At 46.7% G+C, this 27,676-nt stretch overlaps 1 protein-coding gene across 1 annotated transcript in view; it reads right to left on the reverse strand.

Moving 5' to 3' along the window:
• The window catches only part of B4GALT4 (beta-1,4-galactosyltransferase 4), an 86,909-nt gene that overhangs the window by 50,100 nt on the left and 9,133 nt on the right, over positions 1-27,676 (reverse strand). The gene's annotated exons all lie outside the window — the stretch shown is intronic.

Consider the following 27,676-nt stretch of genomic DNA (forward strand, 5'->3'; position numbering starts at 1 on the left):
AGCATTTGGGGAGAGGAGGCTGTCCAATCCTAGCTGCGCTCCAGCCATAGGAGCTGTGAGACCTACGGACAGATTTCACGATGCCTGACAGAAAGGGGCCATCACCGGGACATACTGCAGTGCAGGGTCAAAGTGAAGGAGCTGTGGAACGCCTACCACAAGGCGCGGGAGGCAAACTGCTGCTCCGGTGCTGCGCCCACGAGCTGCCAGTTCTACAAAGAGCTGGACATGATACTCTGTGGCAACCCCACCTCCACTGCGAAGACCACTGTGAATACTTCGGTGGCTCACGTGCCAGTTGAAAGTGGACTGAGCCAGGAGGAGGAAATCTTGGAGGAGGATGTGGAGTGGGGGACTCAGAGGATGACTCGGAGATCAGAGATGCATACAGCCAGCTCTTTTCTACCCCGGAGGAGGCTAGCCAGTCACTGCTGTCGGATGTTGGCGACGCGCAAACAGGAGAGAAGGCCCCTGGTAAGTGGATTTGATTTTGGGAATAGCTGAAGCGAGTTGGTGGGGGGAAGGAGGGTTGCAGAAAGCAGGCTTGTCTCCCACCGCATGCCTAGTCTGAGCGGCAGAACAGGCTGTTGATAGACTCCCTCACTTCACAGGAATCTCCCTCAGAGAGCTCCAGGAAACTCTTGTGGAGATACTGGGCAGAGCTGCTTTGTTTCTTGCCCCATTAATGGTAACTTTCCCACGCCACTGTGCCATCACAGGACTGGGGGGAGGGCAGAGAAGACCATTGCTGCACACAGGTGAGCTGCATAGGAGCCAGGGCGAAAGCCGCAGGCTTGGAGAAGACCCTCTCTTGAGTCCCTGCTCACCCTCAACAGTGAGATATCTTCCATAATGATCACATCCTGTGGAAAGCATGGGGACAGGAATGATTATGAGGCCCCCTCTACAGTGCTGGCTCCCCACAAGACACATGCCCAGTGTTCAGCAGGGTCTGGGAAAAGTGAGTTACCCTGCCCCTGTGGCTACTCACTCACTACTCATCTTGTGGCTCATGTGTGCTTGCCTGAGGTCAGCAAGTTAGTGACAGGTGTGTGAGTACTGGCGGTGTTTTAAATCACTGAATCAGTGTTCTGTGTTGCAAACAATACTGCTTCTGCAAAATGCTGCGTTTAAACTTCACAGAGATGACCTTGGGAGCCCAGCCTCCCTTTTTGCTATTGGCGGCTAAACGGCTGTGCAGAATTATAAAGTGGCCACGAAGAACTAAGGAGGACTTTCTGGATGATGTTATGATGCACTTCACTGCCAAGAAACAGGAATTGAAGGAGTGGTAGGACAGCGAGAAGAGGGACCAAAAGGAGAACGCGGCATGCCAGAATGAAGCCACAGAGCGGCTCTTAAAGGTTATGGAGTGCCAAGCAGACACGCTCCAGGAGATACTTGCTCTTCAAACCGAGCAGATCTGTGCCTGCCCTCCCCTGCAGCCGCTGTCGCAAAACTCTTTCTCATGCTCCCTCCAGACACCCTCTTATCAATCACCTGGTTCCAGTCTATACCCATGGCATTCCACTTCTCACCCCTCACAGTCCAACACTGCGGAATCCCACTACCCACAACACCCATCCCTCTGTAGTTTGGCCCTGCTGAAGCATAGTACCCACTGCATTGTACTCCAAAGGAGAAGGTTGGATATGATCCCTGGAAAAACACAAATCTTTAGCCATCCCAGGACCCCTTCTCCTCCTCCTCCTGGGACCTTCCCTTCCCCCATCCCCCTCACTGCTGATGGTTTTTTTCAGTTTGACTCTCTCCTCTGATTGTTGTTTTTTAATAAAAGAATTGTTGGTTTGAAAGCAATCTTCATTCTACTAAGTGAAAGCAAAAAGAGCCCTGCAAAGCAACATACAATTATGTTAAACGCACATATTGCATTGTCTGCACCAATCACCTCCTAGCATTACAAGCACCGCACTCCTGAGTATAGCAACAAATATCAGTGGCTTTGAGCTTCAAATTGCTGCCTCAAGGCATCCCTGATCCTTATGACCCTGCACTGCTCCCCTCTAATAGCCCCGGTCTCTGGCTGTTCAAACTTAGCCTCCAGGCGCTAAGCCTCAGAGGTTCAGCCCTGAGTAAAGCTTTCACCCTTCCCTTCACAAATATTATGGAGCGTACAGCACACAGCTATAAGCATAGGAATATCGTCATCGGCCAGGTCCAGCTTCCCGTAGAGGCACCGCCAGCGGGCTTTTAAAATGCCAAAAGCACAGTCGACAGTCATTCTGCACTTGTTCAGCCTGTTGATGAACTGCTCCTTGTTGCTGTCAAGTTGCTCTGTGTATGGCTTCATAAGCCACGGCATCAAGGGGTAGGCAGGGTCTCCCAGGATCAAAACGGGCATTTTGACTTCCCCTACGGTGATTTTCTGGTCTGGGAAGAAAGTCCCTGCTTCCAGTTTCCTGAACAGGCCAGTGTTCTGAAAGATGTGTGTGTCATGAACCTTTCCGGACCAGCCTGAGTTAATGTCTGTGAAACGCCCACGGTGATCCACAAGCGCCTGGAGAACCATAGAGAAATACCCCTTGCGATTAATGTACTTGGTGGCTAGGTGGCCTGGTGCCAGAATTGGAATATGCATGCCATCTATTGACCGCCCCCCCCACCCCCCCGTAGTTAGGGAAGCCCATTTGTACAAAGCCATCCACAATGTCACACATGTTGCCCAGAGTCACGGTCTTTCACAGCAGGATGAGATTAATGGCCCTGCAGACTTCTGTCACCACGAGTCCAGTGGTCAACTTTCCTACTCCAAACTGGTTAGCAACCGATCAGTAGCAGTCTGGAGTTGCCAGCTTCCAGATGGCAATAGCCACCCACTTCTCGAACAGCAGGGCAGCTCTCATTCCCATGTCCTTGTGCCGCAGGGTTGGGGCGAGCTCATCACACAGTCCCATGAACATGGCTTTCCTCATCTGAAAGTTCTGCAACCACTGTTTATCATCCAAGATGTGCATCATGATATGATCCCACCACTCAGTGCTTGTTTCCTGAGCCCAAAAGCGGTGTTCCACTGTAGTCAGCACCTCCGTGAATGCCACTAGCAATCTCATGTCGTAGCTAAGACGTGTGGTGAGATCAATGTTGCACTTCTCTTGCCTTTGTACTTTAAGGAATAACTCCACTGCCACTCATGACATGTTGGTCAGAGCAAGCAGCCAGTAGGTCAACAGTTCGGGATTCATTCCTGCAGCCCAAAGAAGCAGGGCGCGTAATACAGAAACCGTTGAAAGATGGTGCCAAATGTGGACAGAAGCCCAGGGATTGCTGGGATGCGAAGCTATTCATCACAGGGCACTGAGAGAGGACCCAAGATGCTCTGCGACCCCCTCCGCCTTCCCACAACTCTTAGCGGCAGAAGAGGAAGAGATGCTCTGTGGGATAGCTGCCTAGAGTGCACCGCTCCGAATACCACTGCAAGTGCCACAAATGTGAACATGCTATTGCACAGGCAGCTGACAGTGTGAACACACAACAGTGGTTTCCTTTCAATGCTCGCTGAGCAGCGCTGTAACTCCCGGTGCTGTAGTTCTGCCAGTGCAGACATGCCCTCAGTATCAGTTAGTGAAAGTCAGTCAGTGGCACATCATCAAGGACAGAGTTTTGCGCTACATACTTCTCTTCAAGTGCACTCCGACAGCCCTGGCAGATTCAGTGAGATATAGCACTTGTCTATATGAACAATCAGTTTGCAGCAAGCTAGGGTGTGACTCTACCTCACACTAGCCAGCCATGCACTAACAATTTGTGTGGATTTTGCTGACATACATTAACAGTTTGTTAGTGAGCTTTGACTTAGTCCCATTTCAAAGAGGACTAGATCAAACCTAACAAACTATTAATGCATGTCAGCAGTGTCCTCATGGACAGTTAGGCCAGAGCTGGTTAGTATGGGGTAAAGTCACACCCAGCTTGCTGCAAACTAAGGCCAGGTGTACATTTCAAACTTACATCAATATAACTACATCGCTCAGGGGTGTGAAAAAATCCACATCCCTGAGCAGCACAGTGATACCTACCTAACCCCTGGGATGGACTGTGCTACGTCAACAGGAGAGATTCTCCTGTCGACGTAGTTACCACCTCTCACGGAGGTGGATTAACTACGCCGATGGGAGAACCTCTCCCATCTGCGCACTACCATCTTCACTAAACCGCTACAGCAGCTTTAAGTGCAGAGCTGCCCTTAATGTTCATGTAGACAAGCCTACGTTGTTTTTACCCAAGACTCCTGGTGTAAGAACCTGCAAGGCTAGAATCTCAGACCATGGGTTTTCTGGGCTACTGATGCCTCCACATCACCACTAGAGGCTTGGGCTAGGTGTGCTTGGGAGGACCCCACAAAACTAGACTTAGCAGGAAGTACTTTCCCCAAAGGACCTGACTGGCAGCCCCTGATAGCCACCGGGTGGGCTGATACCAGTATATAAAACCAGGAAGCGATGATGGGGAGCAGTCTGAGCAACCTCCCTGCTTCTACTTCAGACCCTGCTAGCAATAGATCCTAGACTCCAGTTTCCGACCCTCGTTCATCCTTGGCCTCACTATTTGATTGCTGTCAGTAACCTGACACCCAACCCCAGTAACCTGACCCTGCCTGCCTCCTGACACCTGACTCTTGGTCTGCCCTGTCTCTGACTGACCTCCTGGCATCTGACCAAACCCAACTCCTCCACTAGGTCAGACTGCCCATGCCCCAGTCATGACAACTGACTTCTATTCTCAGCTCTGCCACTGACTGTATGTGACCATGGACAAGTCAGACCAAAATTTTGAAGAGTGAGCTTTAGGTTCCTTGGTTTTAGGACGAGATGCTTTGAGTGTAGTTTTCAGAGTTGTTGAGTCCCCATAGACCCAGTTAAAGGCAATGGGAGCTGTATGTTGTTCAACATCTCTGAAAAAAAATCAGGACTTAGGTGTTTCAACTAGGGCATCCAAAAACTCCAGGCACTCCAAATGAGAGGTTACTTCTGAAAATGTTGGCTTAATTCTGTCTGTTACAGTTTTTCCCATCTGTAAAATGTGGTTGTGACGCATAGCTAGAAAGGGTTAAACATTCTGCAAAATAAATAACCCACAGAAGACATATGGGGAGATGTTTGTGATTTTGTGTATTTACATACATATAAGTATGGTCCACAATGTAATCAACAGTCCCTGTCTATGCTGTATTCTGATAATTCAGAGGTCAAAAGAAGTTCCTATCATTTAAATGAATTGTAAACATGGGATATCATGGTATTCATCTCTCTCTGAAATGTACTGTGAATGGTGGAGGAACAAGCAAATAGCCTTATGTTAATGGACCTCCTTCAAAGTCATCCTAATTACCTTTTGTTCCCTGAGGAATTCCAACTTGTCAAAAGACATGAAATTGTATAAAGGATCCTTGGGTCCTGATTCTGTCATCTCAGATCTGTTTAGGCTTTGTCAGGGGAAGTTTGAGTCGCAAGTCTGAGGTCCCACTTATGCTGGTAAACCCCGAATATGAGATTTGGACATATGAAATATGACCTATGAACTGAATTCTAAAGGAACTCTTTGCAACCACAAAGCTCACCATCTCTGCCCCTAAATGAATTGAACTCATGTCTGTATGTATATTGATCTTTTAACCATACTCTCTCTTTTGTTTTTTAATACATTTTAGTTTAGTTAATAAGAATTGGCTGTAGCATGTATTTGGGTAAGATCTGGAATATTCAATAACCTGGGAGATAATATGTCCAATCCTTTGGGATTGGGGTAGAACCTTTTCTTTTCTATGATGAAACAAGATTTACAGAAATTTTCATATTTGAAAATATGAGTACCTGGATGGAGGCCTGAGGCTGGATCATTTTAAGGGAACTGTGTTGTTTCGACTTCTGAGTAACCAGTGAGGTAATAAAGAAGCTGTTTTATGCTGGCTTGGTAAATCTAGGTATTGGAATATCCACCAGCTTTATAAGGATTGCCTGCCCCATTCTTTGCAGTTCACCCTAACTGAGTGACCACAGCTGGCCCGCACTAGGACCCCGGTCACAGTGGCATAGTTGTGCTTGGACACACATTACCACAGGTTAATTGGGTTTTTGGATCAGAACCCCATGCTTGTCAAAATTTAATTTTGATATTGGAGAGATTAAGGGTTAAAAATCAGTTACAGTGAGTGACTCATGATCAAGATCCTGACAGAAAAAGCCTGGAAGAATTGTGCTCACAGAGGGGGTTGTCTTTTAAGAAAAAGGCCCCAGAGCAGGTACTGAAAAATCTGTTAATTGCCAGCGATAAGGAAGCAGACCCAGCGAAAATGGTTGCAATAAGAAACCAGCTGCTAGAACTTGAACAAAAGCAAAAAATAGCTGATATGGAAGGAGAAGCTACTGAAAGAGAACACCTGTGTTTTGAATATCAACAAATAATAGCATATATTTGATTGCAGGAACTAGAAGCTAAGGCAAAAGTGGACAGACTTAAGCTCCAACTCAAAAGAATAAAGGAACAACAGGAACTGAATCATCCTGAAAATCCAGCTCCTCTCAACAACAAAGATGGGGATAGAATCTATTCAGTTTGCAAGAACGTTGGTATGTTGTTTGACTCTAAGCAGTTGACTGTGTGTGACCAAATTTACCCCAACACTGCCACCTTTTATGTAAATGCTTTTACTGTGAGGTCAGGTGAAGGTAACCCCATAACTTGTGCAGAGAATGTAAAAATCAATGGTAAAAGCTGTTCAGGGAACATTACAGCTTCTAACATCACTCTTGTTACAGCAGATCTTGTCAAAGAGGAATATTATTTACCAAATAAGATTGTGAATATTCGCAAAAAGAAAAGGAGTACTTGTGGCACCTTAGAGACTAACCAATTTATTTGAGCATGAGCTTTCGTGAGCTACAGCTCACTTCATCGGATGCATACCGTGGAAACTGCAGCAGACTTTATATACACACAGAGATCATAAAACAATACCTCCTCCCACCCCACTGTCCTGCTGGTAATAGCTTATCTAAAGTGATCATCAAGTTGGGCCATTTCCAGCACAAATCCAGGTTTTCTCACCCTCCACCCCCCCACACACAAACTCACTCTCCTACTGGTTATAGCCCATCCAAAGTGACAACATGTGCATGATAATCAAGGTGGGCCATTTCCTGCACAAATCCAGGTTCTCTCACCCCCCCACCCCACTCCAAAAAACACACACACAAACTCACTCTCCTGCTGGCAATAGCTCATCCAAACTGACCACTCTCCAAGTTTAAATCCAAGTTTAACCAGAACGTCCGGGGGGGGGTAGGAAAAAACAAGGGGAAATAGGCTACCTTGCATAATGACTTAGCCACTCCCAGTCTCTATTTAAGCCTAAATTAATAGTATCCAATTTGCAAATGAATTCCAATTCAGCAGTTTCTCGCTGGAGTCTGGATTTGAAGTTTTTTTGTTTTAAGATAGCGACCTTCATGTCTGTGATTGCGTGACCAGAGAGATTGAAGTGTTCTCTGACTGGTTTATGAATGTTATAATTCTTGACATCTGATTTGTGTCCATTTATTCTTTTACGTAGAGACTGTCCAGTTTGACCAATGTAAATGGCAGAGGGGCATTGCTGGCACATGATGGCATATATCACATTGGTGGATGTGCAGGTGAACGAGCCTCTGATAGTGTGGCTGATGTTATTAGGCCCTGTGATGGTATCCCCTGAATAGATATGTGGGCACAGTTAGCAACGGGCTTTGTTGCAAGGATAAGTTCCTGGGTTAGTGGTTCTGTTGTGTGGTATGTGGTTGTTGGTGAGTATTTGCTTCAGGTTGCGGGGCTGTCTGTAGGCAAGGTTTGTGAGAGTGTTGGGTCATCCTTTAGGATAGGTTGTAGGTCCTTAATAATGCGTTGGAGGGGTTTTAGTTGGGGGCTGAAGGTGACGGTTAGTGGCGTTCTGTTATTTTCTTTGTTAGGCCTGTCCTGTAGTAGGTAACTTCTGGGAACTCTTCTGGCTCTATCAATCTGTTTCTTCACTTCCGCAGGTGGGTATTGCAGTTGTAAGAAAGCTTGACAGAGATCTTGTAGGTGTTTGTCTCTGTCTGAGGGGTTGGAGCAAATGCGGTTGTATCGCAGAGCTTGGCTGTAGACGATGGATCGTGTGGTGTGGTCAGGGTGAAAGCTGGAGGCATGTGGGTAGGAATAGCGGTCAGTAGGTTTCCGGTATAGGGTGGTGTTTATGTGACCATTGTTTATTAGCACTGTAGTGTCCAGGAAGTGGATCTCTTGTGTGGACTGGACCAGGCTGAGGTTGATGGTGGGATGGAAGTTGTTGAAATCATGGTGGAATTCCTCAAGGGCTTCTTTTCCATGGGTCCAGATGATGAAGATGTCATCAATATAGCGCAAGTAGAGTAGGGGCTTTAGGGGACGAGAGCTGAGGAAGCGTTGTTCTAAATCAGCCATAAAAATGTTGGCATACTGTGGGGCCATGTGGGTACCCATAGCAGTGCCGCTGATATGAAGGTATACATTGTCCCCAAATGTAAAATAGTTATGGGTGAGGACAAAGTCACAAAGTTCAGTCACCAGGTTAGCCGTGACATTATCGGGGATAGTGTTCTTGACGGCTTGTAGTCCATCTTTGTGTGGAATGTTGGTGTAGAGGGCTTCTACATCCATAGTGGCCAGGATGGTGCTATCAGGAAGATCACCGATGGATGGAAGTTGGAATTGGAAAAGCAGCATCACTTGCCCCATAACCTCAGCCATGCGGAACGCAATGCCATCCACAGCCTCAGAAACAACTCTGACATCATAATCAAAAAAGGCTGACAAAGGAAGTGCTGTTGTCATCATGAATAGGTCGGAATATGAACAAGAGGCTGCTCGGCAGCTCTCCAACACCACTTTCTACAAGCCATTACCCTCTGATCCCACTGAGAGTTACCAAAAGCAACTACAGCATTTGCTCAAGAAACTTCCTGAAAAAGCACAAGATCAAATCCGCACAGACACACCCCTGGAACCCCGAGCTGGGATATTCTATCTACTACCCAAGATCCATAAACCTGGAAATCCTGGGCGCCCCATCATCTCAGGCACTGGCACCCTGACAGCAGGATTGTCTGGTTATGTAGACTCCCTCCTCAGGCCCTATGCTACCAGCACTCCCAGCTACCTTCGAGACACCACTGACTTCCTGAGGAAACTTCAATCCATCGGTGATCTTCCTGATAGCACCATCCTGGCCACTATGGATGTAGAAGCCCTCTACACCAACATTCCACACAAAGATGGACTACAAGCCGTCAAGAACACTATCCCCGATAATGTCACGGCTAACCTGGTGACTGAACTTTGTGACTTTGTCCTCACCCATAACTATTTTACATTTGGGGACAATGTATACCTTCATATCAGCGGCACTGCTATGGGTACCCACATGGCCCCACAGTATGCCAACATTTTTATGGCTGATTTAGAACAACGCTTCCTCAGCTCTCGTCCCCTAAAGCCCCTACTCTACTTGCGCTATATTGATGACATCTTCATCATCTGGACCCATGGAAAAGAAGCCCTTGAGGAATTCCACCATGATTTCAACAACTTCCATCCCACCATCAACCTCAGCCTGGTCCAGTCCACACAAAAGATCCACTTCCTGGACACTACAGTGCTAATAAACAATGGTCACATAAACACCACCCTATACCGGAAACCTACTGACCGCTATTCCTACCCACATGCCTCCAGCTTTCACCCTGACCACACCACACGATCCATCGTCTACAGCCAAGCTCTGCGATACAACCGCATTTGCTCCAACCCCTCAGACAGAGACAAACACCTACAAGATCTCTGTCAAGCTTTCTTACAACTGCAATACCCACCTGCGGAAGTGAAGAAACAGATTGATAGAGCCAGAAGAGTTCCCAGAAGTTACCTACTACAGGACAGGCCGAACAAAGAAAATAACAGAACGCCACTAACCGTCACCTTCAGCCCCCAACTAAAACCTCTCCAACGCATTATTAAGGACCTACAACCTATCCTAAAGGATGACCCAACACTCTCACAAACCTTGCCTACAGACAGCCCCGCAACCTGAAGCAAATACTCACCAACAACCACATACCACACAACAGAACCACTAACCCAGGAACTTATCCTTGCAACAAAGCCCGTTGCTAACTGTGCCCACATATCTATTCAGGGGACACCATCACAGGGCCTAATAACATCAGCCACACTATCAGAGGCTCGTTCACCTGCACATCCACCAATGTGATATATGCCATCATGTGCCAGCAATGCCCCTCTGCCATTTACATTGGTCAAACTGGACAGTCTCTACGTAAAAGAATAAATGGACACAAATCAGATGTCAAGAATTATAACATTCATAAACCAGTCAGAGAACACTTCAATCTCTCTGGTCACGCAATCACAGACATGAAGGTCGCTATCTTAAAACAAAAAAACTTCAAATCCAGACTCCAGCGAGAAACTGCTGAATTGGAATTCATTTGCAAATTGGATACTATTAATTTAGGCTTAAATAGAGACTGGGAGTGGCTAAGTCATTATGCAAGGTAGCCTATTTCCCCTTGTTTTTTCCTACCCCCCACCCCCCGACGTTCTGGTTAAACTTGGATTTAAACTTGGAGAGTGGTCAGTTTGGATGAGCTATTGCCAGCAGGAGAGTAAGTTTGTGTGTGTATGGGGGTGGGGGGGGTGAGAAAACCTGGATTTGTGCTGGAAATGGCCCACCTTGATTGTCATGCACGTTGTGGGGGGAGTGGTCGCTTTGGATGAGCTATTGCCAGCAGGAAAGTGAGTTTGTGTGTGTGTTTTTTGGAGGGGGGTGGGGGGGTGAGAGAACCTGGATTTGTGCAGGAAATGGCCCACCTTGATTTTCATGCACATTGTGTAGAGAGTTATCACTTTGGATGGGCTATTGCCAGCAGGAGAGTGAGTTTGTGTGGGGGGTGGGGGTGGAGGGTGAGAAAACCTGGATTTGTGCTGGAAATGGCCCAACTTGATGATCACTTTAGATAAGCTATTACCAGCAGGACAGTGGGGTGGGAGGAGGTATTGTTTTATGATCTCTGTGTGTACATAAAGTCTGCTGCAGTTTCCACGGTATGCATCCGATGAAGTGAGCTGTAGCTCACGAAAGCTCATGCTCAAATAAATTGGTTAGTCTCTAAGGTGCCACAAATACTCCTTTTCTTTTTGCGAATACAGACTAACACGGCTGTTACTCTGAAACCTGTCATTGTGAATATTGTAATCCTCTGTGAGCTGTAGCTCACGAAAGCTCATGCTCAAATAAATTGGTTAGTCTCTAAGGTGCCACAAGTACTCCTTTTCTTTTTGTGAGTTTACTGTAAGTATGCCTTTAGCCAGAATCCATCTTGAATGGAATGGTGTTAAACATGAAGTTACAGCTGGGGTAAGAAAGTTATTGCGTAAGGATCTTTTGATTGGGGATGATATTAAAACTTTGTTCAGTCAAGTTGATGACATAAACCAGTCACAGCAAAGAAATAATCCTGAACCTGTGTCTACTAGGGGCAAGGATTTGCCTATGGAGGGTTTCTCCAAATGTCTGTCTGAGGAAGATAGCTATTTATCTGTGCAAAGAAGCAGTGCATATGTGGAAAAAATTTTGGAGTGTCTGTCTGGTATCTCAGAAGTGAATCTGGCATTAGATAAGGCTCAGGAAGATGTTTCTCTAGAGCAAATTAAAATTGGTCATCAGGTTAAAGCCCTAACTGAGGAAGGAAGGGGTACATTCTTGGTGAGTGATAAATTGTTGGCTAGTAAAGCTTGGGAAAGTAAGCCTGACCCAGGTAAAAGTGATGTGCTTAAAGTAGCCCAGTGTAATAAGACTCTATTTGTGGAAAACAACAGCTAAACTGCTAAGGGAGGGGAAAGCAAAGTAAGTTTAGATGAGCATAGGCAGCTTTGTCTAATCAGCAGTTTGGGAAGGCAAGGTTAGTGGAACATGAGTATCCATATACCTTACCTGTTACCAGTGTAGAGAATTGTGACAGTGAAGGAAATGTTCCTGTGTGTGTTAGGGGTAATGACTTGCCTCTGAAGGGAGCTACCCCAATCTCCAAGCAATTGTCTGTGAACAGCCATGTGTGCTGGGACAAGGGAAATGATATCCCAAGCTCTTTGTCTGTTAAAGGGGAATGTTTCTTCAGCTTTTTTCTGTCTGTAGAGCAGAGAGAAGAAGCCTGTCAGCCTATGACAGTTGAAAATTTATCAGTTGACCCAAAGTTGGTTCTGGATACAACTAAAGCCCAGGAAGGAAGTGGTCCAAAATTTGTATCTGTAGGGATGATGACATTGCTACTGGGTTGCATCCAGTTGAGGTCACAAATAGCTCCCACAGACCAAGCAGTTCTGGTGCTCCTATTTTGCATATTGCTAGTGAGTTGCTGAGTAAAGATATGACAACCTTGTCTGATCAGGGTGATATCATAGCCAGGGCACAAGGAAAGCATGAAGGTGATTTGACTATGTTAGCCACTGACAGTGTGGCAACTTGTAACAAGGAGGAGAATGCTTCTAATCTTGTGACAAGGAAGTCTAGCAGTTTACCTGAAAGGGAGTTGTGTGAAAATCCTCCTGATGGGCCAGAGGTAATTCTGGATGTATGTGAAACTCAAAAAGAGTTTGGTGATTTGTCTGTTGTGCCAAAGCTGGTTCTGGACATAAATAAAGCTCAGAAAGAACCTGTTGCAGAGCATGATATTGCAGAAGGAAAGGAATTTCTTGGTGAAGTCTTTGAAGTCTGTGAAAAGGAATTGTTTCCATGACTCTTGATGGACGACTGTTGGTAGTAAACAGTCTCTCTTCTGAGGAAAGCGTGTTGGTGCCTAGTGGCCAAAGTCTTTCAAATGAAAATGAATCCACTGAATTTGTTTTGAAAAAAATCCATTGTGGATAGCTTTGCGGAGATTTCAGATGGAATAAAAATTGTTAGGGAGTTTAAACAGCACTATCAGCTTAACCCGCTTGTTGGGGAGACAATGTTGTTGGAACATGAATGTCTCCATGTTGATTCTTTAAGTAAGCAGTCTGTGACTCAGGTACTGAGGAAAGATTGGGTTACAAGGATGCAGGGCAGAGCAGGCAAACTCTTATCTCTAGATATTTTGGACATGATTTGTAGACATTTAATTCCATGTGGAAGCAGAGGTTGGTAATGGAAGGACAAAGGAACATTAGGTCTAACATGCTAGTGAAAATGGATGGTATCTCTTTAAGACAGAGTCCAGCCTTGGAATTGGTAAAACTTGAGGATCGAAAAAATAGAAAACAAGCTAGTGTCTGTGTTGATGCAAATTACCTGACTGACTGGGAGAGAAAGACTTGCCCAAAGCCATTAGCAAAGAGGACGTACTCAGCCAGCCAATGGATTCTGTTACACCAAAGAGTTCAGATTTTGACCCTACTGGGCAGGGAGGAAAGGAAGGATTAAACCTTGCAAAAAGCCACAGATTAACCCTAAAATACCAAAACATCAAGGAAGTGGTTAAACTGAAAGCCTATGTTAAGGAAGACCCTGAGGTCAAGAAAAAGCTAACAAAGATTCAAGAAGGACATTGAACAAGCTGACCTAAAGAATAATCTGTCTAAACCAAAGACTTGGCATGACAAAAATAATTATAAATGTACACTTGTGATAAACCTGATGTTATTGCTAAAGATTGTAACTAACTTGTTGCTGATAGTAAGAACTGTAAAATGTACAATGATAGGTTTCAGAGTAGCAGCCATGTTAGTCTGTATTCGCAAAAAGAAAAGGAGTACTTGTGGCATCTTTGGGTATGTCTACACTACGGAATAAGGTCGAATTTATAGAAGTTGGTTTTTTAGAAATCGGTTTTATATATTCGAGTGTGTGTGTCCCCACAGAAAATGCTCTAAGTGCATTAAGTGCATTAACTCAGCGGAGTGCTTCCACAGTACCAAGGCTAGAGTCGACTTCCGGAGCGTTGCACTGTGGATAGCTATCCCACAGTTCCCGCAGTCTCCGCTGCCCATTGGAATTCTGGGTTGAGATCCCAATGCCTGATGGGGCTAAAACATTGTCGCGGGTGGTTCTGGATACATATCGTCAGGCCCCCCTTCCCTCCCTCCCTCCGTGAAAGCAAGGGCAGACAATCGGTTCGCGCCTTTTTTCCTGAGTTACCTGTGCAGACGCCATACCACGGCAAGCATGGAGCCCGCTCAGGTAACCGTCACCATATGTCTCCTGGGTGCTGGCAGACGCGGTACGGCATTGCTACACAGTAGCAGCAACCCATTGCCTTCTGGCAGCAGACGGTGCAATACGACTGGTAGCCGTCCTTGTCGTGTCCGAGGTGCTCCTGGCCACATCAGCTGGGAGCGCCTGAGCAGACATGGGCGCAGGGACTAAATTTGGAGTGACTTGACCAGGTCATTCTCTTTAGTCCTGCAGTCAGTCCTATTGAACCGTCTTATGGTGAGCAGGCAGGCGATACAGATTGCTAGCAGTCGTACTGTACCATCTTCTGCCGGGCAGGCAAGAGATGAGGATGGCTAGCAGTCCTACTGCACCATCTTCTGCTGAGCAGCCATGAGATGTGGATGGCATGCAGTCCTTCTGCACCGTCTGCTGCCAGCCAAAGATGTAAAAGATAGATGGAGTGGATCAAAACAAGAAATAGACCAGATTTGTTTTGTACTCATTTGCCTCCTCCCCCGTCTAGGGGACTCATTCCTCTAGGTTACACTGCAGTCACTCACAGAGAAGGTGCAGCGAGGTAAATCTAGCCATGTATCAATCAGAGGCCAGGCTAACCTCCTTGTTCCAATAAGAACAATAACTTAGGTGCACCATTTCTTATTGGAACCCTCCGTGAAGTCCTGCCTGAAATACTCCTTGATGTAAAGCCACCCACTTTGTTGATTTTAGCTCCCTGAAGCCAACCCTGTAAGCCGTGTCGTCAGTCGCCCCTCCCTCCGTCAGAGCAACGGCAGACAATCGTTCCGCGCCTTTTTTCTGTGCGGACGCCATACCAAGGCAAGCATGGAGGCCGCTCAGCTCACTTTGGCAATTAGGAGCACATTAAACACCACATGCATTATCCAGCAGTATATGCAGCACCAGAACCTGGCAAAGCGATACCGGGCGAGGAGGCGACGTCAGCGCGGTCACGTGAGTGATCGGGACATGGGCACAGATTTCTCTGAAAGCATGGGCCCTGCCAATGCATGCATCATTGTGCTAATGGGGCAGGTTCATGCTGTGGAACGCCGATTCTGGGCTCGGGAAACAAGCACAGACTGGTGGGACCGCATAGTGTTGCAGGTCTGGGACGATTCCCAGTGGCTGCGAAACTTTCGCATGCGTAAGGGCACTTTCATGGAACTTTGTGACTTGCTTTCCCCTGCCCTGAGGCGCATGAATACCAAGATGAGAGCAGCCCTCACAGTTCACAAGCGAGTGGCGATAGCCCTCTGGAAGCTTGCAACGCCAGACAGCTACCGGTCAGTTGGGAATCAATATGGAGTGGGCAAATCTACTGTTGGGGCTGCTGTGATGCAAGTAGCCAACACAATCAAAGATCTGCTGATATCAAGGGTAGTGACCCTGGGAAATGTGCAGGTCATAGTGGATGGCTTTGCTGCAATGGGATTCCCTAACTGTGGTGGGGCTATAGACGGAACCCATATTCCTATCTTGGCACCGGAGCACCAAGCCGCCGAGTACATAAACTGCAAGGGGTACTTTTCAATAGTGCTGCAAGTTCTGGTGGATCACAAGGGATGTTTCACCAACATCAATGTGGGATGGCCGGGAAAGGTACATGACGCTCGCATCTTCAGGAACTCTGGTCTGTTTCAAAAGCTGCAGGAAGGGACTTTCTTCCCAGACCAGAAAATAACTGTTGGGGATGTTGAAATGCCTATATGTATCCTTGGGGACCCAGCCTACCCCTTAATGCCATGGCGCATGAAGCCGTACACAGGCACCCTGGACAGTCGTCAGGAGCTGTTCAACTACAGGCTGAGCAAGTGCAGAATGGTGGTAGAATGTGCATTTGGACGTTTAAAAGTGCGCTGGCGCAGTTTACTGACTCGCTTAGACCTCAGTGAAACCAATATTCCCACCGTTATTACTGCTTGCTGTTGTGCGCTCCACAATATCTGTGAGAGTAAGGGGGAGACGTTTATGGCGGGGTGGGAGGTTGAGGCAAATCGCCTGGCTGCTGGTTACGCACAGCCAGACACCAGGGCGGTTAGAAGAACACAGGAGGGCACGGTACGCATCAGAGAAGCTTTGAAAACCAGTTTCATGACTGGCCAGGCTACGGTGTGAAAGTTCTGTTTGTTTCTCCTTGATGAAACCCGCCACCCCTTGGTTCACTCTACTTCCCTGTAAGCTAACCACCCTCCCCTCCTCCCTTCGATCACCGCTTGCAGAGGCAATAAAGTCATTGCTGCTTCACAGTCATGCATTCGTTATTCATTCATCACACAAATAGGGGGATGACTACCAAGGTAGCCAAGGAGGGGTAGTGAAGGAGGGAAAGAAAATGCCACACAGCACTTTAAAAGTTTACAACTTTAAAATTTATTGAATGCCAGCCTTCTTTTTTTTGGGCAATCCTCTGTGGCGGAGTGGCTGGTTGGCCAGTGGCCCCCCCCACCGCGTTCTTGGGCGTCTGGGTGTGGAGGCTATGGAACTTGGGGAGGAGGGCGGTTGGTTACACAGGGGCTGTAGTGGCAGTCTGTGCTCCAGCTGCCTTTGCTGCAGCTCAACCATACACTGGAGCATACTGGTTTGGCCCTCCAGCAGCCTCAGCATTGAATCCTGCCTCCTCTCATCACGCTGCTGCCACATTTGAGCTTCAGCCCTCTCTTCAGCCCGCCACTTACTCTCTTCAGCCCGCCACCTCTCCTCCCGGTCACTTTGTGCTTTCCTGCACTCTGACATTATTTGCCTCCACGCATTTGTCTGTGCTCTGTCAGTGTGGGAGGACAGCATGAGCTCGGAGAACATTTCAAGTGCGTTTTTTTTTTCTTTCTAAGCTTTACTAGCCTCTGGGAAGGAGAAGATCCTGTGATCATTGAAACACATACAGCTGGTGGAGAAAAAAAAAGGGACAGCGGTATTTAAAAAGACACATTTTATAAAACAGTGGCTACACTCTTTCAGGGTAAACCTTGCTGTTAACATTACATACATAGCACATGTGCTTTCGTTACAAGGTCGCATTTTGCCTCCCCCCACCACGTGGCTACCCCCTCAACCCTCCCTCCTCCCTGTGGCTAACAGCGGGGAACATTTCTGTTTAGCCACAGGCAAACAGCCCAGCAGGAATGGGCTCCTCTGAGTGTCCCCTGAAGAAAAGCACTCTATTTCAACCAGGTGACCATGAATTATATCTCACTCTCCTGAGGATAACACAGAGAGATAAAGAACGGATGTTGTTTGAACGCCAGCAAACATACACTGCAATGCTTTGTTCTACAATGATTCCCGAGTACGTGTTACTGGCCTGGAGTGGTAAAGTGTCCTACCATGAAGGACGCAATAAGGCTGCCCTCCCCAGAAACCTTTTGCAAAGGCTTTGGGAGTACATCCAGGAGAGCCGCGAATGCCAGGGCAAAGTAATCCTTTCAGATGCTTGCTTTTAAACCATGTATAGTATTTTAAAAGGTACACCCACCGGAGGTCCCTTCTCCGCCTGCCGGGTCCAGGAGGCAGCCTTGGGTGGGTTCGGGGGGTACTGGCTCCAGGTCCAGGGTGAGAAACAGTTCCTGGCTGTCGGGAAAACCGGTTTCTCCGCTTGCTTGCTGTGAGCTATCTACAACCTCATCATCATCATCATCTTCTTCGTCCCCAAAACCTGCTTCCGTATTGCCTCCATCTCCATTGAAGGAGTCAAACAACATGGCTGGGGTAGTGGTGGCTGAACCCCCTAAAATGGCATGCAGCTCATCATAGAAGCGGCATGTTTGGGGCTCTGACCCGGAGTGGCCGTTCGCCTCTCTGGTTTTCTGGTAGGCTTGCCTCAGCTCCTTCAGTTTCACGCGGCACTGCTTCGGGTCCCTGTTATGGCCTCTGTCCTTCATGCCCTGGGAGATTTTCACAAAGGTTTTGGCATTTCGAAAACTGGAACGGAGTTCTGATAGCACGGATTCCTCTCCCCATACAGCGATCAGATCCTGTACCTCCCGTTCGGTCCATGCTGGAGCTCTTTTGCGATTCTGGGACTCCATCATGGTCACCTCTGCTGATGAGCTCTGCATGGTCACCTGCAGCTTGCCACACTGGCCAAACAGGAAATGAGATTCAAAAGTTCACGGTTCTTTTCCTGTCTACCTGGCCGGTGCATCTGAGTTGAGAGTGCTGTCCAGAGCGGTCACAATGGAGCACTCTGGGATAGCTGCCGGAGGCCAATACCGTCGAATTGTGTCCACAGTACCCCAAATTTGAGCCGGCAAGGCCGATTTAAGCGCTAATCCACTTGTCAGGGGTGGAGTAAGGAAATCGATTTTAAGAGCCCTTTAAGTCAAAATAAAGGGCTTCATCATGTGGACAGGTGCAGGTTTACATCGATTTAATGCTGCTAAATTCGACCTAAAGTCCTAGTGTAAACCAGGGCTTAGAGACTAACCAATTTATTTGAGCATAAGCTTTCATGAGCTACAGCTCACTTCTTTGGATGCATTCAGTGTAAAATACAGTGAGGAGATTTATATATACACAGAACATGAAAAAATGGGTGTTATCATACACACTGTAAGGATCTCACACAAAGTGAAAAATGTACAATGTGCATAGTTTTTTGGAAAAACCAGTGAAGATGTTGGGAGTGATGCATAAGAACTCATTATATTGTAAAGGCCTTCATGGTTATACTGTCTCATTACATGACAACACACCTTGTGCTAAAAAGCCTAATAAGGCTGAGGCTTCACAGCTAATGCATAGACATATTTCTAAAACATTCCAGGGCAGAAAAACCACTACAAGCTTGAACTGCTGTGCACAAAGGGAAACTGAGGTACAACACCTCGCAGCCTTCATGTCTGAATGCCAGAGTAAGTGCTCTCTGAAGAACGTGAATGGCTATGTTAAGTCAACACATAGACCAAACCCTGGAATCACTAAATTGTTTCACAAAGTATGGACTAAGTTTTTGGCTGGGGCCAAAGCATGCATCAATAATTTGGTGCACCTTACAAAGAACTCAATATAAACACAGCTCAGATCAATGTTGGGAGGTCATTAAGGTGTATCCAGGAGCTCTATTTTCGCTCTGCCACACCAGTTTCACATTGGGGGTGTGACGCCTGGCTAGAAAGGGTTAAACATCCTGCAAAATAAATAACCCACAGAAGACATGTGAGGAGATAATGTTTTTTTGTGCATTTACATATGTATGAGTAGGGTCCACAATGTAATCAACAGTCCCTACCTGTCTATGCTGTATTCTGATAATTCAGAGATCAAAAGAAGATCCTATCATTTAAATGAATTGTAAACATGGAATATCTCGGTATTCATCTCTCTTTGAAACGTACTGTGAATGGTGGAGGAACAAGCGAATGGCCTTATGTTAATTCATATAGCTAAGTACCTGTTATGGATCTCCTTCAAAGTCATCCTTTGTTCCCTGAGGAATTCCAACTTGTCAAAAGACATGCAATTGTATAAAAGATCCTTGGGTCCTGATTCTGTCATCTCAGATCTGGTTAGGCTTCGTCAGGGGAAGTTTGAGTCGCAAGACTGAGGTCCCACTTTTGCTGGTAAACCCTGAATATGAGATTTGGACATTGAAATATGACCTATGAATTGAATTCTAAAGGAACTCTTTGCAACCACAAAGCTCACCATCTCTGCTATGAATCTGCACCTAAATGAACTGAATTCATGTCATGTTTTTTTAATAAATTTTAGTTTAGTTAATAAGAATTGGCTGTAACGTGTATTTGGGTAAGATCTGGAATATTCAATAACCTGGGAGGTAATGTGTCCAATCCTTTGGGATTGGGGTAGAACCGTTTCTTTTATATGATGAAATAAGATTTACAGAAATTTTCATCATATTTGATGTGAGTACCTGGATTGAGGCCTGAGGCTGGATCATTTTAAGGGAACTGTGTTGTTTGGACTTCTGAGTAACCAGTGAAGTAATAAAGAAGCTGTTTTATGCTGGCTTGGTAAATCTGGGTATTGGAATATCCACCAGCTTTATGAAGATTGTCTGCCCCATTCTTGCAGTTCACCCTAACTGAGTTACCATAGCTGGTCCACTAGAACCCCATCACAGGGGTTAATAACATTTACTTAATACAGAGGGGGATTGAGAGACTTTGTTCATAGTTGTGAAGCACTTTGATATCCTAAGAAGACTATTTTTATAAGAGGGAAAAGTATTAGAAATAATGCTACCTAAAACTTTAGAGATAAATTTACATTTATGCAATGCCTTTTATCCCAACACATGCCACAAACTGTATTAATGCAATTCTATTGAAATGCAGCTCTCTTTGGGTTGGAGGGCAGCAGCCAAGCAGCACACTACAGAACAAAGGGTGGAAAATGTTTGACAAAGGATGACAAAGCAAATTCCTGACTCCTACAAAAAGTACAAAGAGGAATGAGCATCTACCCACCGGAGTTCTTTGATCACTAACAGGGAAGTCTATATTATGGTGATTAAGCATCTGGCTTTTTTTCCCCTTTCAGTTTTAAAGATAAAAATGTCAGATAATTGTACAACTGGATGGAAAATCCTGCTCTGAGTATAGGGTAAGAACGAAGAGTCCTAAACAAGACTGAAAACAGCAACATTTGGTTTGTAGGCTGTGAAAAAAAATCGCCCAGCCACTCCATAATCAGAGATAAGAACCTCTACATCTCTGTAAGGAGCTGGTAAGTGGAAGTTTCCATAGGCATCAAGCACAGGTGATCATGCCCTCTCGCTCACCTCCCTACCAGGAGACCACAAGGTGGAGTTGGAAGCCTGCCTCCTATCTGATCCAATGAGCCTAAGAGGTGGGAGTTCTAGCTGTGGTAGCATCTGCTTCTATGGTCAGGTAGCTGAGGGGAAACATTCCAACATGTTTGAACCTTGCTAATGCACAATGTGGTTACACAAGCTGTGCACTGAATCCAGAATTTGAAGTAGTGTAGGTGGTGGGTGTGACAGGTTGCCCCTGGGATGCCACCTGGAACTGGGGTACCACTGAGCCCTCCGACCCACCAGCCTGGGCGTCTTCTCACACTGTGCTGCTGTGACAAGCTGCAAAGCCCTCCAAGCCTGCTCTTTCGCCAGCATTCACACAGGAAGGGACACACCCAGCTGCAGTTACATGCTGGCTCTCTAACAACCAGCCTCCCAGCCTAGGACCTCGGAGCAGTACCATCCTGCCCTGGTCAAATCTGGCCAGTATATGGGTTTAATACCTGGTCCACCTCTCCCTCAGTGTGAAGAGGACCATGCACACTTGTAACCAAGCTGAGATTTCCCCCAGACACCTTAGTCAAACACACACTGGTTTGGATTAAAACATAAAAGTTTATTAACTACAAAAGGATAAATTTTAAGTGATAGCAAACAGATCAAAGCAGATTACCTAGTAAATAAACAAAACCACAAACTGAGCTTAACATACTAGATAGGTAGGATATGAATTAGCAAATTCTCACCCTGAATGATAAATAGACTGGCACAGTCTTAAGGCATAAGCTGCCTTTGCTTTGCAGCGTGGGTTTTCCTACACAGGCTAGAAATCCCTTTAGCCTGGGACCATCACTTCCCCTAGTTCAGTCTTTGTTCCTCAGGTGTTTCCAGGTGTGGTGTTGTAGGGAGAGTGAGGTACCATCATGATGTCATTTCCCCCTTTTGTATCTTCTTCCCACTTGCTGGAAAGCTCTTTTGCTGTGACCTGGGTCAAACAGTTCCCATTGTGTAGTGCTATCTCTGAGAGGTTTCTATTGTACATAGTTCCTGGGGTAATCCTTGTGCTTGTGTGCATTTCTTCAATAAGCCATTAACATTGTTTGGCCTTTTTACTGTTGCACCTGAAAGGCTACTTGTGGGTATTTTCAACTTCACAACATGTTTCAGTAACACATATGTAGCCAAACTTCATAACTTCACATACGACAATAGCACATACAATCCAGTGAGATATTAATGTCTAGCAGATCAAGACTTTTAGAATGATACTTCACAAGGCATAGTTTGTGCAAAACATATCCTAATTACAGGCAGTCCTCGACTTTATGACGTTCGACAAACAGCACTTATGACGTTTCTGAATTGACACGCTGATTCGACTTACGACATTGGTTTCAACTTTATGGTGCTCGGTCCCGCAATGGAGTGGATTGCGGTTCAGAGTTACGATGTTTCAACTTACGATGCAATTTTCAGGAACCAATTGTGTCCTAAGTCTGAGGACTGCCTGTATATGACAGTGGTGAATAAGGAGGTGCCAGGGATAGTGTGGGGAGTGGAGAGCTGGTCTCAGCTCCGCTGGCCGCTACCTACCAGGAGCCTGGCTGCCCCACAGGCTCCGAACAGGCTGCCTCTGTTCCCCATTCCATGCTGAGAGCAGGCGGAAGCCACCCAGGGTTTCTCTTCTCCCACCCACTGGGAGCCAGGCAACCTTGTCAATTTCATGCATCAGGGAGCCCTGAAATTGACAGAACGGGTGGAGCAGGGTCTGCAGCCACCTAGCTCTCCAGGGAAGCAGGGGTTTTCTTGTGAATTTCATGGGTCCTGCTGTGAAACTGACAAAATAGATGTAAGGGATGCAGTGCCTACACAGACATGGCATGGCCCTAACTATACTGACATAAGCTTTATGCCTCTAGTGGAGGTGAAGTTAATATGTCCGTGTAGTAGGGAACTTAGGTAGGTGGGAGAAAGGCTGTAGTGTAGACACTGACATAATTAGGTTGACATAGAAAACTTCCAGCCATGGTTCTAGAATTACTGTGCCTATAGTAGTCTGCAGAGTGTAAGTAACACAGCTACTCAATCACCACTCACCAAGCCTAGGAACTGGCTGCTAACAGACACTCATCTGTCAGTTTCAGGAAGAAGCAGTCACAGTCTGCTCTAGCTCCAATGACCTTCTGCACTCCTCTGACTATTTTTCTTAAATTTTAGTTTAATGGTAGCACTTGTGACCTTCCTGCAGCAGGATGATAGAGGTGCTAGGTAGGGCTGGACATGGCAAAAGGTGGCTCAGGTTTCTGTTGAACTGACAGTATTTTATAAAGATGACAATAGGCAACACATTTCCAGGCAACAGCAGATTGACTTGGTTTAAGTCAGTGTGTAGAACACAACCGGAATTCCTTAGAGGGGGAATTTATGATTTAAAGGAAAGAAAAAGACCAATGTGCATTTATGGGGCGTGGCTAGAAATTCACAGGTAGTGAAAAATCCTATTTGTGTCCAGAGTATAAACAGTTGTGCAGGTTGCACTCCTCATTATCATTATTTGTTATCTAAGTCTCTTTGTGTTCAGCATACAAGAAAATGAAATAACAGCAATCCCTACCACAATGAGTTTATAAACTAGAAGGTCGACAGAAGATGCACTGAGAAACAATTTGGAAGTCTTATGTATTTTTAAAATCTCAGTTTTTGTGAGCATCATGGAGGAAGGGATTTAAGAGGGATTTCAATGAGGAAAGGTTTGTCGCTCCAAGATTGAGAAGATATTTGATGTATAAGGAGCAGCATGGAAAACAAAGCAAGACAAGAGTCTCCACACAACTTTAACTTTGCCCTGTAGGAACACCAAATGAAACTGGGACCCCAGGACCTTACTCATCTCTAAAAATACCTGCCATTTTATCTGTGCCTATCCTAACTCCAAATCAGCTATCCTATTCATACACGCTAACATGCTCTGGGCACCACCACTGATCAAAAGCATACTTGTTTCTGGTTGGAAGAGAGCACACTAAACAAACACTTAGCCCTGGTCTACACTACGACTTTAGGTCAGATTTAGCAGCGTTAGATCGGTTTAGCCCTGCACCCGTCCATACTACGAAGCCATTTTTTCCAACTTTAAGGGCTCTTAAAACCGGTTTCTGTACTCCTCCCCAACGAGTGGATTAGCACTGAAATCAACCTCGCTGGGTCGAATTTAGGGTAGTGTGGACGCAATTTGATTGTATTGGCCTCCGGGAGCTATCCCAGAGTGCTCCATTGTGACCGCTCTGGACAGTGCTCTCAACTGAGATGCACCGGCCAGGCAGACTGGAAAAGCCCCGCGAACTTTTGAATTTCATTTCCTGTTTGGCCAGTGTGGTGAGCTCATCAGCAGAGGTGACCATGCAGAGCTCTTCAGCACAGGTGACCATGGAGTCCCAGAATCGCAAAAGAGCTCCACCCTGGACCGAACGGGAGGTAATGGATCTGATCGCTGTATGAGGAGATGAATCTGTGCTATCAGAACTCCATTTCAAAACACAAAATGCCAAAATATTTGAAAAAATCTCCAAGGGCATGAAGGACAGAGGCTCTTACAGGGACCCGCAGCAGTGCCCCATGAAACTTAAGGAGCTCAGGCAAGCCTACAAAAAAACCACAGAGGCAAACGCCCGCTCGGGGTCAGAGTCCCAGACATGTCACTTCTATGATGAGCTGCATTCAATTGTAGGGGGTGCCCCAACACCTACCCCACATCTGTACGTGGACTCCTGCAACAGAGTCTCACGCAACAGCGATGAGGATTTTGGGGCAAAGAAGATGATGAGGAGGGGGAGGTTGAAGATAGCGCACACCAGGCAAGTGGAGAAACTGTTCTCCCTGACAGCCAGGAACTCTTTATCACCCTGGAGCCAATACCCTCCCAACCCGGGCTCCCAGACCTTGACGGCGGAGAAGGCACCTCTGGGAGTGTACCTTTGTAAATATAATACACGGTTTAAAAGCAAGCGTGTTTAATGATTAATTTGCCCTGAAGACTTGGGATGCATTTGCGGCCAGTACAGCTACTGGAAAGGTCTGTTAACGTATCTGGGGATGGAGCGGAAATCCTCCAGGGACATCCCAATGAAGCTCTCCTGGAGGTCCTCCCAAAACCGTTGCAAAAGGTTTCTGGAGAGGGCAGCCTTATTGCGTCCTCCAGGGTAGGACACTTTACCACGCCTGGCCGGTAGCACGTAGTCTGGAATCATTGCATAAGAAAGCATGGCAGCGTGTGGTCCCGGTGTTTGGTGCCATTCAAGCAACATCCGTTCTTTATCTCTCTGTGTTATCCTCAGGAGAGTGATACCATTCATGGTTACCTGGTTGAAATACGGGAATTTTATTAAGGGGACATTCAGAGGTGGCCATTCCTGCTGGGCTGTTTAACTGTGGCTGAACAGAAATCATCCCCGCTGTTATCCACGTGGTGGGGGGAGGGGTGAAGCGATCATCCCAGAGAATTGGGTGTGTGTGGGGGGGGCGGTTAGTTGGGTTTGTGCTGCACGTTAACCTGAAAACTGCAACCCCTCCTTTTAAATGGCCAACCCATTTTAAAGGGCCAACCCAACGGGTGCTTGGTATGTGAAATGAGGGTGCTGCTGTTTGAAACCATTCCCACATGTTAGGAAGGTTAAAGAAGCCAAAAGACTGTGGCTTACCATGTCTGCCTGCAAGCCGAATTCTGTTGCCCGCCGGCCCTGCATGTGTGATCTCTCACACCATACTGGCAGGCCCTCAATATAAGAGGCAAAATGTGACCTTGTAAAGAAACCACACGTGCTATGTAATGCTAACAGCTTGGTTCACCATGAAAGAGTCTACCCATTGTTCTCTAAAATATCTCTTTTTAAAGACTAATCTCCCTTTTTTCGCTCCCGCAGCTGCAAATGTTTCAACGCTCCCCCTATCATCTCTGTCCCAGAGGCTATCAAAGATTAGAAGCCAAAAAAAAAAAACCAAAAAAAACCCCAAACAAACAAAAACGCACTCATGATGAAATGTTCTCTGAGCTCATGCAGATCTCCCATGCTGAAAGAGCCCAGCAGAATGCATGGAGGCAGACAATGGCAGAGTCCAGGAAAGCACAAAACGAACGTGAGGACAGGAGGGACGAGCGCGAGGAGAGGTGGCGTCAGCGTGATGAGAGGAGGCAGGATGCAATGCTAGCAATGCTAAGGCTACTGGAGGATCAAACTGACATGCTCCGGCGTATGGCTGAGCTGCAGGAAAGGCAGCAGGAGCACAGACCGCCTCTGCAGCCCCTGTGTAACCAACCGCCCTCCTCCCCAAGTTCCATAGACTCCTCACCCAGACGCCAAGAACACGGTGGGGGGGGACCTCCGGGCACCCAACCATTCCACTCCAGAGGACTGCCCAAGCAACAGAAAGCTGGCATTCAATAAGTTTTGAAGTGCAGTGTGGCCTTGTCCTTCCGTCCTCCCCTCCTCCACCACCCCTCATCCCGGTGCTTCCCTCATCCCCCACCCCTCCCGGGCTACCTTGGCAGTTATCCCCCCATTTGTGTGACGAATTAATAAAGAATGCATGATTTTGAAACAACAATGACTTTATTGCCTCTGCAAGCGGTGATCAAAGGGGGGAGGGGAGGGCGGTTGGCTTACAGGGAAGTAGAGTCAACCAAGGGGGCGGGTTTTCATCAAGAAACAAACAGAACTTTCATACTGTAGCCCAGTCAGCCATGAAACTGGTTTTCAAAGCTTCTCTGATGCGCGGTGTGCCCTGCTGTACTCTTCTAACCGCCCTGGTGTCTGGCTGCGTGTAATCAGTGGCCTGACGATTTGCCTCAACTTCCCACCCTGCCATAAATGTCTCTCCCTTACTCTCACAGGTACTGTGGAGCACACAGCAAGCAGTAATAATAATGGGAATATTGGTTTCGCTGAGGTCTAACCGAGTCAGTAAACTGCTCCAGTGCGCTTTTAAACGTCCAAATGCACAGTCTACCACCATTCTGCACTTGCTTAGCCTATAGTTGAACTGCTCCTGACTACTGTCCAGGTTGTCTGTGTATGGCTTCATGAGCCATGTCATTAAGGGTAGGCTGGGTCCCCAAGGATACATATAGGCATTTCAACATCCCCAACGGTTATTTTCTGGTCTGGAAAGTAAGTCCCTTGCTGCAGCCGTTCCCACAGACCAGAGTTCCTAAAGATGCGAACATCATGTACCTTTCCCAGTCATCCCACGTTGATGTTGGTGAAACGTCCCTTGTGATCCACCAGTGCTTGCAGCAGCACTGAAAAGTACCCCTTTCAGTTTATGTACTGGCTGTCTTGGTGCTCCGGTCCCAAGACAGGGATATGCGCTCCGTCTATGGCCCCACCACCGTTAGGGAATCCCACTGCAGCAAAGCCATCCACTATGACCTGCACATTTCCCGGAGTCACTACCCTTGATAGCAGCAGGTCAGTGATTGCGTTGGCTACTTGCATCACAGCAGCCCCCACAGTAGATCTGCCCACTCCAAATTGATTCCCGACTGACCGGTAGCTGTCTGGCGTTGCAAGCTTCCAGAGGGCTATCGCCACTCGCTTGTGAACTGTGAGGGCTGCTCTCATCTTGGTATTCTAGCGCTTCAGGGCAGGGGAAAGCAAGTCACAAAGTTCCATGAAACTGCCCTTACGCATACAAAATTTCGTAGCCATTGGGTATCGTACTTTGAG

This window comes from Lepidochelys olivacea (genome assembly GCF_965140295.1).
Source record: "Lepidochelys olivacea isolate rLepOli2 genome assembly, chromosome: 1".
NCBI lineage: Eukaryota > Metazoa > Chordata > Testudines > Cheloniidae > Lepidochelys > Lepidochelys olivacea.